Below are 15,501 nucleotides of genomic sequence, written 5' to 3'. Positions count from 1 at the left end.
CGGTGTCCGCCCAGATTGCTCCTTATTTTAGACTGCACCCTCACCTCTACGCCTTTCAAACGCTAAAAACGTGCGTTTACAAAGCCGGGTGTCCGGGTGTGGCTGACTTTGCCAAGCGCGCGGCCTGGGCTGCTCTGCTTCCAGCCGCGGGTGCCCTCCGCCATCTGGTGGCCGTCGCGAGTAACGCTCTCCCCGTGGAACAGGACTTCTTCCTGCTGGCCCAGGTCTGAGTCTGCTTCTCTGTGTATATGTCGTTATGCAGCACGAGTGTAAGGTGTCTTTGTTCATGTCCACCTTACAGTAGCTTCTTGGTGTAGAAGGAGCCCAGGACTTAGACTCTAAGACCAACTTTCCTGGCTGCACTATCCATTCCTCACCTACAGCCCCAAGTGAGGAGGAAAAAAAAGAGATTATAAAACTAACTGTTTTATAGAATGGTATTGTTAAATATTAGCTTTTGAGGGTTTTTTTTTTTTTTGGTTTGTTTGTTTGGTTTTTGTTATGATTTTTCGAAACAGGGTTTCTTGTGTAGTCCTGGCTGTCCTGGAACCCATCTGTAGACCAGGCTGGCCTTGAACTCAGTGATTGCCCCTGCCTCTGCTTCCTGAATGCTGGGATTAAAGGCCAGGATTCATGACCAGCTTTAATGACTAGTTTTATTTATAGCAGAAGTCATTACCGCAGGTTAACTGTAACGAGTCTCACGGTGACATTTCCATACATACATCATATTCTAGGCTTTGGTCATACCCACGCTCCCACCTGCACTTCCGTCCTCTCTCCTGCTCACACACAGTCTTTCCCAAAGAGCCCCTGGCCTATCTTCAAGTCATTTTGCTTTGTTTTTTTTTTTTTCCTAGCTTTTGCATGTAAGAAAAACAAAAGAACATGTTCCGTTTGTCTTTCTGTATCTGGTTTATTTTCCTTCTTACAGGGACCTCTAGGCCCAGCACTTTCCTGTAAAGGACATGCTTCCTTCTTCATGACTGAACAGTTCCTCACCGTGTGAACACACCTGTCCAGGGGCACCCAGGCTGACCCCAGGACGCCACCGTGAGGAGAGCAACAGGTGGAGATAGACAGGTATCTCTATTTTGAAAGAACAGATTATTTTTATTTTTGTATTCATATGTTTGCCTACATATACATACATGTACTATGCGTGCCCGTTGCCCACAGAGGCCAGAAGATGGTGTCAGATCCCTGGGAGCTGGAGTGACAGGTGGTTGTGAGCCACCTGATGTGGCTCCTGGGAACTGTCACCGAGCAGTTGCTCCAGGTCCCCAGCCAACGTAACTTTTTATAAATGTAAGATCACACACCATCAGGGGCCTTCAGAGTCCCCCTGCTTCAGAACTACTGTTATGGACATTAGAGAAGAACCCCATCCTGGTGCTTGAAAGCCTTGCCACCGTCCCATCCCCCACTTTACTGCCTGCCACCAGAGGAGTCTCCACCCGCCTGTGTTTCAGAAATTGCTGTAAGAAGCGTTTTCATAATAGAGTGTATTTATAATTTAGGAGCACAGCGCCGAGAGTGATTGACAGAAACTGTGTGGTAATCGGGAACCTTATCGTCCCAATGTTTTTCTTGGAAGCAATCTTCTCTCACTCTTTTGGGTGGCCGTGTTTAATAAATGCCCCCCCCCCCCCCGTAAGCTTTCTTACAATTGCATGCATTTGCATCTCATGCTTATACAAAAACTAGCGGGAAATGAGACCGTGAGCCTGGCCGCTCGGAGCTCTAGCAGTCCCAATTACTCTTACAGACTTGTTTCTAACGCTGAGCATTTGTCCCACATGAGCAGTATGGAGAGCGTGGCTGTCGTGGCTGGCTTTCATTATCAACCTGATCCAACCCAGAATCACCTGGGCAAAGAGTCTCTGTGAAGGCAAGAGGTGAGCCCTCTCAGAGGAAGGATGCACCATTTACAAATGCTTTGAGGAAGGAAGGTTTATGTCACATTCGTAGCCTTCTTCATAACTGCCGTTAAGGAGTGCACTCAAGGGGCTGGAGAGATGGCTCAGTGTTTAAAAGCACTGGCTGCTCTTCCAGAAGACCCAAGTTGGATTCCCAGCACCCACATGGCAGCTCACAGCCATCTGTAACTCTAGTGTCAGGGGATCTGACAGCATTTTCTCTTTTGGCTTCCCCAGGCACTAAGCAAGTACATGGTATATACAAGCAAAGCACACAGAAAAATAAAAAGACATCTCAACACAGGCGTGGTAGGACATACCTTTAATCCCAGCACTCAGGAGACAGAAGCAGGTGGGTCTCTGTGAGCTAGACCAGCCTGGTGTACCTACCAGTTCGAGGCTAGCCAGAGGTATTCAGTGCAGTGAGACCCTCTCTGGGTCGGGGGGAGGGGAGATAAGCTCAAAGTCTGGTGATGTGGCCCAGTGGGTAAAGGCACCTGCCGTGCAAGCCTGGAAACCTGAGTCCCTAGTCTGGGGCTATTTACTTCCAGGGTATGAAATCTAGGATCCCAGCTTGCTGCCTTTCATGACTTATACTGAGGGGGCCGATGTTATTCTGGTGGGTTTGGCTTTAATAGGTTGGCTTTCTCCTCTTGCAGCTTTGGTACTGGGTTGTTTTGTTGTTGTTGTTGTTGTTTGGTTTTATGTTTTTTCGAGACAGCGTTTCTCTGTAGCTTTGGAGCCTGTCCTGGAACTAGCTCTTGTAGACCAGGCTGGCCTCAAACTCAGAGATCCACCTGCCTCTGCCTCCCAAGTGCTGGGATTAAAGGCGTGCGCTACCACCGCCCCGCAATACTGGTTTTTTGTAGGTAGTGTTAGCATTTTTAACTATAATATAAATTTCTTTTTTTTTTAAAGACAGTCTCACTATGTAGACAAGTGTGGTGATTTGAATAAAAATGGTCCCCAAAGCACTATTAGGAGGTGTGGCCTTGTCGGAGTGTGTGGGGCCTTGTTGAAGACAGCCTGTCACTGGGGGTGGGCTTTGAGTTTCAAATGTTCAAGCTAGGCCCAGTGTGTCTCTTTCTGCTCCTGCAGATCCCGATGAAAAGCTTCAGCTGCCTCGCCAGCACCTGTCCCTTCCCCCTCTTTTGGCATGGTAATGCATATCCTGTGCCATTCCCGCTGGAAGAATGCGTCAGCTTTTTCATGTCATTTTTACAGGAGGTAACAGTTAAGAGATTGCATGAGTCTCAGAAGAGACTGTGGACTTTTAAGCAGAGCTGAGACTAGGATAGATGATGGGGGCCAGGGAGTGGACTGCAGTAATTTGAATGCAAATGACCCTCTTAGGCCCATTGGGAATGGCCCTATTAGGACACTATTAGGCCTTGTTGGAGGAAGTGTGTCACTGGGGGTGGGCTTTGAGGTTTCAGGTGCTCCAGCCAGATCCAGTGTCTCTCTTGCTACTGTTTGCTGATCCAGATGCGAAACTTAGCTACCTCTCCAGCACCATGTCTGCCTGCATGCCGTTATGTCCCACCATGATGACATGGACTTAACCTCTGACACTGTAAACAGCTCCAATGAAATGTTTTTCTTTATAAGAAATGTTTATCTTTTTAAAAAATTTTTGTGTTAATGTTTTTCTTTTTTTTTAATGTTTTTCTTTTATAAGAGTGGCCTTGGTCATGGTGTCCCTTCAGAGCAATAGAAGTCAGCTGGGCTAGCCTGGACATTGCTGAGATCTGCTGCCTCTGAGTGCTGGAACTAAAGGTGTGACCAGCACACCCAGTCAAACAGGCACAGTTCACAACACATCCAAAAAGAAGCTCTTCTCTGCTGTGTTTGTCTGAAGTTCTAAGTGTGTCTCTGTCTGTCTTTCCCTCAGTCTGCGAAATGTCTATTGGATCTCACTGAACAGTTGCTGACTTTAGCTTTTGTCCTTCTGCCCTGCTTATTTGTTTTTAAAGATTTATTTATCCTGTATACAGTGTTCTGTCTGCATGTATGCCTGCCCTCCAGAGATCTCGTTCTAGATGGTTGTGAGCCACCAAGAGGTTTCTGGGAATCGAACTCAGGACCTCTTGAAGAGCAGTCAATGCTCCTAACCTCTGAGCCATTTTTCCAGCCCTACCCTGTTCATTCTTAGATTTGATTTCTTGTTAAGTATCAGACGTCTTTAAAGTTGTGATCACACTGATTTTTTTTTTACTTTATTGTTACCATATCTGGTTATTCTGGTCTTTCAGAAATTTGTTTTTTTTTTTTTTAAGATTTATTTTCAAGCCAGGAAGAGGTGGCGCAGGCCTTTAATCCCAGCACTCAGAAGGCAAAGCAGGCAGATCTCTGTGAGTTTGAAGCCAGCCTGGTCTACAGAGTGAGCTCCAGGACAGCCAGGGCTACACAGAGAAACCCTGTCTCAAAAAAAAAAAAAAAGATTTCTCTTTTTTATTTGATGTGTATTAATTTCATGCAGTACCTACAGAGGCCAGAAGAGGGTGTCATTCCCCCAGAGCTGAAGTTACAGGCAATTGTATTGTGAGAGCTGAGAGTTGGACTCAGCCCATGTTCTTAACTGAGCCATCTCTTCAGCCCTCCTGACATTCTTTTCCTTGCTCTAGTCTGTCAGTAACACTCCACTGTGGCTTTGATTGACTTACTTCCAGTTTCTGTTTTTGTTGTTTAGTTCCTAGCGAATTCCCCTGCACTGTTATTTATCGCTGTTCTGCTCACGTTTTCTTGTGATTTCCTTACTGCAGCCATAGTGCACTTGTTTGAACCACCTTTGAAAAATAGTCACTTTTTTTTTTTGAGACAGGGTCTCTGTGTAGCCCTGGCTGTCCTGGTCACTCTGTAGACCAGGCTGGCCTCCAACTCACAGAGATCCACCTGCCTCTGCTGGGATTAAGGTGTGTGCTGCCTCGCACGCCTAGTAACTGGTTCACAGTTTACAGTAGAGATCTGAACTGTTTCTCCTTCGTCTCAGTTAGTTTGTTATATTTGATTTGATTTTTGAGGAATTGTGAGCAACCCATTTCATGCTGACTTGAGTTTTCTTATTTGTTTCTCTAGGTAGCCACTTGAGCATTTGTTGGGTTGCATGTGTCTCCCTCCCTCCTTTTTAACATTTAGAAAAATGTCAATTTATTGTATGTGTTGTATGTGTGTGGGCCTGCACCTCGCTGCATGAGTGGAGGTCAGAGTGCAGCGGAAGGAAGTTGGTTTTCTCCTCCCACCTTGCGGGTTCTGGGAATCAAGCCCAGGTCATCAGGCTTGGTGGCAAGCACCTTTTCCCACTGATCCTTCTTGTTGGTTTTTGCGCATTATTTTTGTTTGTTTTGTTTTAGACGGGTCTTCCTTTTCCAATGTTTTACATGTGTTGGTATTTTGCCCGCATGGATATCTGTGTACCACTTGTATGCCTGGTGCTATGGAAGACAGAAAAGGGAGACAGATCTCTGCAGGTGGAGTTACAGATGTTTGGGAGCTGCCATGTGGGTGCTGGGAATTAAACTCAGGTCCTCTGGAAGAGCAGCCAGTGCTCTTAACTGCTGAGCTATCTCTCCAGCCCCTTTAGTGGGTTATTAGTGGGTATTTTTCGCTTTGACTTACAATCCTCAGTACTCTCTGGAGAGGAGACGACAGCAGTAGCAAAATCGATGCGCTGGCATCAATCTAGGTATTAAAGTGCGGTAGGGCCTGAGAGCGGGCTCCGGAGGGAGGTGAAGGTGCTTGCCATGCAAGTCTGACTGCTTGAGCTAAATCCCTGGAGCCCTTAAGAGAAACTGGACACAGTGATACACATCATCTGCAATCCCAGAGGAGATGGCAGGTAGACAAGAGAGAAACTTCCAGAATCCTGCAGACCAGCTAGCCTGGGGAGAGCAGGAGCAGAAACGATGCCTCCACTAGGTGGCAGGCAAGAATCTCGGACCTTCACACAAAGCTCTGACGTACCTGCACCTCCTCCACACAAACGACTTCAAGGAAGCGCAATTGAGAGCAATGGGGCTTTGTTATAAGTTGTTTTAGCCAGGCAGTGGTGGTGCGTGTCTTTAATCCCAGCACTCGAGAGACAGAGGCAGGTGGATCTCTGTGAGTTCAAGGCCAGCCTGGTCTACAGAGTGAGTTCCAGGACAGCTAGGACTGTTACACAGAGAAATCCTGTCTCAAAAAAATCATTAAAAGAAAAGAAAAAGAATAGAGAAAAAGAGTTTGGAATTTTGGTTTTCCAAACACGTGGTTGATCCCGTCTAATGCACAGTAGATGTTAGAGATGGGGAAAGAGAGGGCGAACACTGGACCAGGGAGATGGGAGCTATGGTAGTACGTCAGTGTCTGTGGGCACTTCCCTAGGGGCCATCCTGACAGCCAGTGCTGTCTGTCCTTTCACAGGACAGTGTACACTGTTCCCTAGGGCACAGGGTGAGAGGTACTTATTTGAAAATTTCTGCACCCCGATAAGCCTCTCCCCAGACGCAGCAATCCAAAACAAACCAAATCAGAAAAGGTCCACGTTTAGTGGGTAAAACGCTCCTAGATGATCTCCTTATACCCTCCCCCCCAGCCCCCGCCAGAGGAGACAGGGAAAAGAGACTAAAAACCCCATGTCTGTTTTCTGGGGAGCAGTAAATTTAAATACCCTGCGGGAGTGGTCTTGAGCATCTCTGGGGGAGGGGTTCATCATTTGACCGGGTTGCTGAGATGTGGCAGGGTTTGGAGAGAGATGGGGGAGGGGGCTTGGGGTGGAGCTTACACCAGAACATTCCATTCTCTTTGGGTGTATGGAAGCCAGAGGCTGGGGTGAAGCATCCACTTACGAACAGGGAAAGGTGAGAGGGCAGAGGGAGATGGTCTCTTCACCCAGAGGTGACACTCACTGGATCCAGTTGTCTGTGGCGGGTGTGCGTGTGTGTGTGTGTGTGTGTGTGTGTGTGTGTGTGTGTGTGTGTTTGTCAGAATCAAAGGAGTTGTCCCCCAACAGAAACGTCTTTTTCTGGGAACTGGTTGCAGACAATTTCTTGCACTGCACCCATAACTGCTCTGGGGTAGGCCAGCTGCTGAGTGATCGGGTCCAGCCAGTGGTGGTTAGGGACTGTTGCAAAAGGTCCACATTTTCACAGTCATCCCACAGTGCTGGGTTGTGGCCTCTGCTCCTGGTCCCTTGGGAGGACAAACAAATCTCACACATAATAGGAAAAGATACAAGAGAGACTTTTTCTCTCAGACTGTTCCAGACAGGTCAGGGCGCTCTGAATAATGGACTTTCAAAGGGAAAAGAATAGGATTCTCACTTTCAGAAATCTGAGACAGCAGCTCTAGAAGCTGCGCTGGCCGATGATGGCTGTTGATGCAGGTACCTCAGGTGTCTCAGGGAGTTGAATGTGGAACTGAGGTCTTTGGGTGCGACCGCCCCGTTTGGGAAGCTGACAAACTGGTGCGCGGGAGTGGCCTGTCTTGAGAGCTCTGTTTAGAGGAAGGAATGCTGTAGACAGCTTGTCCTGGGTGTGGGAAGGGTGGGGCTTTTTGCTTTAGACTTCTAGGCCTTAGCTGCCTGCCTAAAAGGTGAGCAGTGTGATCTACACACCCCCCCCCCCCAGTTGCCTTGGGAGCCTCCAAGGGCAATTGTTATCCTGATAGGAGGACTCACCAGCTCCTTCTCTGACTTTTCCTGATCGCCTCGCTACCTTCCTCGCATTCACTGCAAGCCTGACTCTTACTAAAGCTGCATAGACGTGAGTTTTCTCCACCCTTAAAACAACAACAACAACAAAAAAACACACTTATTTAAACCGGATAGTGGTGGCACAAGCCTTTAATCCCAGCACTCGGGAGGCAGAGGCAGGCGGATCTCTGTGAGTTCGAGGCTTGGTCTACAGAGCAAGTTCCAGGGCAGGCTCTTAAGCTACACAGAGAAACCTGTCTCGAAAAACCAACCAACAAACAAACAAAACTAACAACAACAAAACCCTTATTTAATTGTATGTGTGTGTGTGTGCGCGCGCACGTGTGTGTGTGTGTGTGTGTGTACAATTGGGTATATGCACCCACATGTGTGCCTGCTGCCTTTGGAGGTCAGAATAGGGCATTGGATTTCCTAAAACTGGAGTTACAGATGACTGGGAGTTACCACGTGGGTGCTGGGAACCTAACCCAGGTCCTCCGGAAGAGCAGCCAGTGGTTTTAACTGCTGAGCCTGCTCTCCAGCCCCTCTCTCTTTATAAAAGTGCAGCACCTAAAATCCCTCTTTAATACAAAGGTCCTTAGTGTTGAAGAATTTCTGTCCTATGATGAGAAAAAGTCAGTTTGGCTGTCTTTTTTTTTTCTTTTTTGATATTTAGTATTCCTAAGTTGTAAGGGTGACCCTTTAAAAATCGATGACAAAAATATGTCTTCCTTTTCTCCTTTGAAATAATTTAGAAATCCATGCACAGGCCTGGGGAAGTCAGTGTGGAGAGAGGGAGGGAGGGAGGGAGGGAGGGAGGGAGGGAGGGAGGGAGGGAGGGAGTCTAGATTTTAAAAGCTGCCTAGCACTTGCGCACAGGGGGTTGACGTGGTTACATCATACACAGATTACAGGGCTCATGCATGTGCATAAGGGCTTAGTTTAGTCATATGTGGATGTAATCCACACCTCACGTGGGTCATGTAGGGGCCCTTTAATGTGGGGGAGCGGGCATTAGGCAATTCTGCCTAAGGTCTTGTCTGCACCTGTATGGCCCCTAGAACCCGGAAGTATCAGCCTTATGTGGCTGAAATCATTACATTTCACCCTTAAGTTTATTATAAAATTTTGGGGAGTTTGGGGTCTTTCGTGGGTGGGAATGGGGCCTCATCAAGGTCTCTTGTGACTGCATCCTGCTGATTTTGTGGGCACTGGAGAGTTGAGATGCTTGACCATGTCTTGAGGTGGCTGATTACTTTTGTGTTTTTTCTGGGCTCTGTGGAAGAGACTGGCTGGCAGCTTGGACCTCGCAAGATGCTGGAAAGGCAGAGAATTATGTCTGGAAAAAATTTAGATCCTGGTGATTAAGGGAGGAGAGTCCCAAGATGTTTTTTTTTTTTTTTTTTTGAGGTGGAAGGAGGAGGGAATTTCCCAGAAGTTCCTGAGACCAGGAATGATAAGGGAAGAATTAAATGATACTTATTCTGGACAAGTCTGGTCTGTTTAGATAGGTCCAATTGACTCCCTGGAGCTTATGAAAAAATGTTTGAAAAGAAATAAATTTTAGACATTAAAAGCTTATGATTACAATGGTATAGTGTTGGAATGGAAGGTGGTGGGAGGAGGGAGGAAAAGAAGGGGAAATTATTAGAAAGGGGAATTATTAGTCCTTTTTGGACAGGAAATTTAAAAGAGCAGAGGTATCAGTTTTGCCGATCTCCAATGATGGGCTGCAAAGTAAAATATCATCTACATACTGTATGAGTTTAGACTTAAGAGAGAGACAGTAAGAGTAGATCAGAAGCTAAAGCCTGACCAAGTAGGTGTGGGCTGTTCCAGAATCCCTGGGGAAAGATGGTCCAGGTGAGCTGTGTGGAGAGGTGAGTGTCAGGGTCAGCTCAGGTGAAGGCAAAGATATTTTGAGATTGAGAGCTGAGAGGAATAGAGAAAAAAACATCCTTGAGATCTAGAACTGAGAAGTGGGAGGTTGGAGGGATAATGGAAAGAACTGTGTAAGGGTTAGGCACTACAGGATGAAGAGGAACCACTGTGGATTTAATGAGTTGGAGGTCTTGAACCAATACAACTCCTTCAGCAGAGATGGTTTTATGTAAGAAAGACAGAAAGAGAGAGAGAGAGAGAGAGAGAGAGAGAGAGAGAGAGAGAAAAGAAGAGAATTTAGAGGTTCTTTTTTTTGCCAAGTGTAACAATTGCCTTTCATGCATGAAAGGGCCGACAGAGATACAGGAAGGCTTGAGAAGTGGGGGAGGGGTCTGATTTGGGACAGAATGTCCATCTGGGGACAGAAGACTGAGCCTAACAAGGAAGTTTGCTAGAGAGGATTAGGTAGCGACTCAGGGTGTGGTGAAGTTGCATGAGTCAAAAAGAAAAGCATTTTTAAAAAGACTTTTTTATTTTAACTTATTTTTATATGTATGAACATTTTGCCTGCATGTATATATGTGCACTACAGTGCCTGAAGAAGAAGATGGAACCCCAAAACAGGAGTTTTTAACCAGTTGTGAGCTGCCATGTGGGTGCTGGTAATCAAACCCAGGTCCTCTAGAGAACAGCATGTGTTCTGAACCTCTGAACCATCTCTCTAGGCCCAAGACATTTTCTATTTGTTTTAACATCCCAATCGAACTCTTCCCTCTCCTCTGTATCTCTTCAGAAAAGGACGGGCTGTTATCATTCATAAACGCCGGTGACTGAGGCTGGTCCCACAGTGGGCAGTGGGAGGTCACCTAGGCCTCTATGGGTGGCCTGATGCCGTACAGGAGACGGACAGATATGCCATGAAGAAAGAGCCTGAGTACAAATTTTATTTAATGGGTAAGGGAATTATGGAGTGGATGGAAGAGAGAGAGAGAGAGAGAGAGAGAGAGAGAGAGAGAGAGAGAGAGAGAGAGAGAGAATGAAGTACAACACAAGCCACACTGGATATCAGTTAGCCATGGAATATCTTCTATTAAGGCTGGATGAGGCAAAGGGTCCCAAAGACAAGCAACAAAGTCAGATCTAGTCCCTGCCCCTATTAGAGGGAGGCTGCTAGTTAGTTCCCCACTGCTTAGCCCTGAAATAACCACACAGAAGCTATATTATTTAAATCACTGTTTGGCCCATTAGCTCTAGCTTCTTATTTGTTAACTCTTACATCTTAATTTAACCCGTTTCTAGTAATCTGTGTATTGCCACATGGCTGTGACTTATTGGCTAAAGTCTGTCTCTGGCAGGGCTCCATGGCTTCTCCCTCCTCTGCCTCCTTTCTCCCAGCATTCAGTTTAGTTTCCCCCACCTAGCTAAGTTCTGCCCTGCTATAGGTCCAAAGAAGTCCTTTATTAACCAATGGTATTCACAACATACAGAGGGGAATCCCACATCATGTCCCCACTGTTAGGAGTCCCACAAGAAGACCAAGCTACACAACTGTAACATACATGCAGAGTACCTAGTTCAGTTCAGTCCCATGCAGGCTCCCTTGTTGTCAGTTTAGTCTCTGTGAGCCCTTATGGCTCAGGTTAGTTGATTCTGTGGATTTTCTTGTGGTGTTCTTGACTCCTCTGACTCCTAAAATCCTTCTTTCCCTTGTTCCTCAGGATTCCTCCAGCTCAGCCTAATGATTGGCTGTGGGCCTCTATCTGTTTCCATTGTTCCTTAGTAAAATGTCTCTGATGACAATTGGGCTAGGTACCAATCCATGAGTATAGCATACTATCATTAGGAATGATTTCATTGACCTTCCTTTTTACCAGTTGTGTTTGGTTCTATCCTAGGTCACCAGGGTATCCCGTTTCTGAGTGCTGGCCCTTAGGGGTGGGCTCCTGCTTGTGCGACAATGGAAATTTGTCATGTGTATTGCTTTGATAAAACACTGATTGGCCAGTAGCCAGGCAGGAAGTATAGGCTAGATGACCAGGTAAGAAGTATAGGCAGGGTGACCAGAACAGGAGAATTCTGGAAAGAGGAAAGACTCCATCTGCAGTCATAACTCAGACACAGAGGAAGCAAGATGAAAATGTCTCGCTGATATAAGGCACCAAGCCATGTGGCTAACACAGACAAGAATTGGGGCTAATGTATGTTATACGAGTTAATAAGAAGCAGCCAGGTGGTGGCACACACCTTTAATCCAGCAGGTGGATCTTTGTGAGTTTGAGGCCAGCCTGCTCTACAAGAGCTAGTTCCAGGACAGGCTTCAAAGCTACCAAGAAACCCTGTCTCAAAATACAAAAAAAAAAAAAAAAGTTAATAAGAAGCTTGAGCTAATAGGCCAACCAGTTTATAATTAATGTAAACCTCTGTGTGTTTCTTTGGGACAAAACGGCTGTGGGACCTGGGTGGACAGAAAACCTCTGTCAACAACTGTTACCAACGTGGACAACTGCATCCACATAAAACCTGAGGGAGCTTAGAAAGTAATTCTAGACACAAAAGAACAGAATTAAGCTTGGCTTCTTTTTTTTTTTTTTCCTCTAAGACAACATTTCTCTGAAGCTTTGGTGCCTGTCCTGGAACTAGCTCTTGTAGACCAGGCTGGCCTCGAACTCACAGAGATCCACCTGCTTCTGCCTCCCGAGTGCTGGGATTAAAGGTGTGCACCACCACCGCCTGGCAAGCTTGGCTTATTGATAGCAGCATTTTCTCAGGTGGGCTGTTTGCTAGAGGCAAATGTGTCTCATTTAAGACACATTAAGAGGTTTCCTGACTCAGCTTTAGCTGCAAAAGCCTTGCAGCCCTTTTAAGAGGCTCTGTAACAAAGCACTTAAATGGTGCTTATGAATAGCTGACAGCATGCTTTTTGGTGGTGGCAGGGACCTTGAAACTCCACAGAATTGTGGCAGTAAACATAGCTTCTGCCAGTACCTCTGCCATGAGGCTAGACTCTCAGAAAGCTAAGGAATGGGTAGATCCAGCCGTCAAAGTCATGCCATTAATCCTATCCATATTGCTTAGCAAATTAAAGACTCATGTGGTCAGAAAAAGAGAGACAGTAAAGATAGATTCAGACAAAGAAAACCTCTAAACGGCTTACAATGTGTTTAAAAATATATGTAGACTTGGAAGAGAAAAGAAAAAGGATAAAGTCCTTAAAAGAAAGAAAGAAAGTAGTTGGGTATGGTGGTGCACACCTTTAATCCCAGCACTTGGGAAGCAGAGGGAGGTGGCTCTCTGTGAGTTCAAGGACAGCCTGGTCTACAGAGTGAGTTCCAGGACAGACAAAGATCCAGAGAAACCCTGTCTTAAAAAATCAAAAATTAAAAAGAAAAAGAAAAAAATAGTTTAAAATAAAGCCCTAAAGATGGAAAATAAACAGAGAATCTGGATACTGTCTGTAATTGTGTTGTCTTTGAATTGTTTGACTGCTGAAGAAGGAGCAACGGGTGATGAAAGAGACCTCTTTAAGTATGAGAGTTCACTGTAGACCCCAGGAGCCATGGCTTCTCCTGAGATTCTTGCAGCTCCAGAGAAGATCAGTCGGCCTTAAGCTGGGAGCTGCCAGGTGCATTTCCCTCTTCTGGGCTCACTCTTCATCTTTATATACTTGGTTTTATATTTGTCCACAGTTGATGAGGCCTTCTGATTAGCCCCATAGGAGGCTGAGATTTAAAGGCGATCTTTTTGTTGCCTCTGGCAACAAATGGTTACAGAAGATGGCGGCTCAGGCTCCATATCCTTCATTCCTAGGAGTCCTAGCTAGGGTCACCCTCCTGGCTGGGAATTTGCTCTAGGCTTCTAGCTCATCCTAGGGAGGTCCCCAGATTCCATTTGTTTCTTCCAATAACATCTCCCTTAACCCTATCCCTCTGTTCCTATGCTCCCCTTCCAGGCTCCCTCCCACCACTGGTAATATACATTCTAGATGTACGGATGGAAACTTCACCACAGCCCCTGGAATCCATGTATCCAAAGAGTCTGGAATGTTTAGGTAGAGTCTCCACCCTAAGCCCCTACCTCCCCCCAGTAGCCTCAGTCTAGACTCCACCTCTGAGAAAGCCCACTAAATGATGACCCCTCCCCAGAGATGCTCAAGACCACCCCCACAGGGCATTCAAACCATCCCCCAGAAAATAAACACATGGTTTTCTGGTCTTGCTTTCCTTTGTCCTCTCTGGGGGGCTGGAAAGCCACCCAGGAGTGTGGTGTCTATTAAACCTGGGCTTTTTCTAATTCTATCTGATTTGGTTTGATTTGCATTTGCGTTGGCAGATAGGCTTATCAGGGTGTAGAAACTTGTTTCACTCTTCCCCCCACCAAGACTTTTTTTTTTTTAAGATTTATTATGTATACAAAATTCTGCCTCCGTGTATGCTGACACACCAGAAGAGGGCGCCAGATTTCATTACATATAGTTGTGACCCACCACGTGGTTGTTGGGAATTGAACTCGCGACCTGTGGAAGAGCAGCCAGTCCTCTTAACCACTGAGCCATCTCTCCAGCCCCCCACCAAGACATCTTTGATAGGAATATTTGGAGTGAAATCCTGTGTTAGTTAACTCTTCTCATTGCTCTGACAACACAGCTTATAGAAGAGTTTGCTTTAGCTCAGAGTCTGAGGAAACAAGTCAATCGTGGTTCTAGGCAGAAGCAACTGGTCACATGGTGTCCACACTCAGGAAGCAAAGAGAGACAAAAGTGGTGGAGCCCAGCCCATGGGATGTCCACTCATGTTCATGGTATGCTTCCCAGGTGGCTCCAAATCCCAGGATGCTGGCAATCAAAGACTGCACTATATGTTTAGAAATTCTACATGCTATTGTAAATTTTTTGGAAAGATTTATTTATTTATTACATATACAACATTCTATGCCCGCACGCTAGAGGAGGGCGCCAGATCTCAGTACAGATGGTCATGAGCCACCATGTGTTTGCTGGGAATTGAACTCAGGACCTCTAGAAAAACAGTCAGTGCTCTTAACGACTGAGCCATCTCTCCAGCCCCTATTGTAAAATGTTTTGCATCTATTTCCTCTTGTAGGTTCTGCAAAAGTTCTGAAACTCCCAATTCTGTTCCTATTCTGAGGCTGAGGCAGGAGGGAGGCACCTTTTTCCCTTGTTCAGTTCCACATCGGCAAAAGAAACGTCCAAAGTATGCAGAAGCACACGATTGGAAACTAGAAAAGCATCTCGTCCCTGTTTAATTACACCATTCAAGTTAACATGTCTGGCACAGAGCACAGAGCTTCATGATTTTTCTCTAAGCATTTATGGACACATACATACATGCTATTTATGGGAAATGAATTCAAGGGGTCAAAATAATTTCCCTATTTTCTTCTTCAACATGTTAAAATAAATATTGGAGGCGGTAATGCATGCTTAAAGTGTAAATTTAAAATGTTTAAGGGATATAAAAGCAGTTACCACTACTGACCCTTCCAGCTAACTAGTCCCTTTGTTGGGGACAAGCACCACTCCTGGTTTTTTAATCATCTTTTCAGATACATTCTGTAATATGTATGTTAAGCCATATAAAATTAACCTTCTAAAGTAACAAATAAAAACAAAAAAATTTGAGAATCATATATTTGTGTGTTTGTGTGTCTACATACATTTTTATTTTCATAACAGTATCACACCATATATATATATATATATATATATATATATATATATATATATATATATATCAGTATGTACATGTGTGTGTGTGTATGTGTACTGGCATTCCTAAGTATTAAACCTTGTGTGTGTGTGTGTGTGTGTGTGTGTGTGTGTGTGTGTGTGTGTACTGGCATTCCTAAGTATTAAACCTTGTGTGTGTGTGTGTGTGTGTGTACTGGCATGACTAAATATTAAACCTTGTCTGTATATGAGTACTGGCATTCCTAAATATTAAACCTTGTGTGCATGTATGTGTGTGTATGCAGGTGCATGTATATACTAGCATTTCTAAGTATTAAACGGTGTGT

General features: G+C 45.4%; 1 long non-coding RNA gene across 1 annotated transcript; it reads left to right on the top strand.

The window, feature by feature from the left end:
- Positions 1-557: 557 nt before the first annotated feature.
- Positions 558-14,995, top strand: LOC142846922 (uncharacterized). Its single transcript, XR_012910091.1, has 3 exons — positions 558-1,083; positions 10,262-10,422; positions 14,568-14,995. It is a non-coding gene; the product is annotated as an uncharacterized LOC142846922 (long non-coding RNA).
- The last annotated feature ends 506 nt before the right edge of the window (positions 14,996-15,501 follow it).

Source organism: Microtus pennsylvanicus, chromosome 3, assembly GCF_037038515.1.
Source record: "Microtus pennsylvanicus isolate mMicPen1 chromosome 3, mMicPen1.hap1, whole genome shotgun sequence".
Classification (NCBI taxonomy): domain Eukaryota; kingdom Metazoa; phylum Chordata; class Mammalia; order Rodentia; family Cricetidae; genus Microtus; species Microtus pennsylvanicus.
The sequence above is the reverse complement of the archived record's forward strand: the minus strand, read 5'-3'. Positions and strand labels throughout refer to the sequence as shown.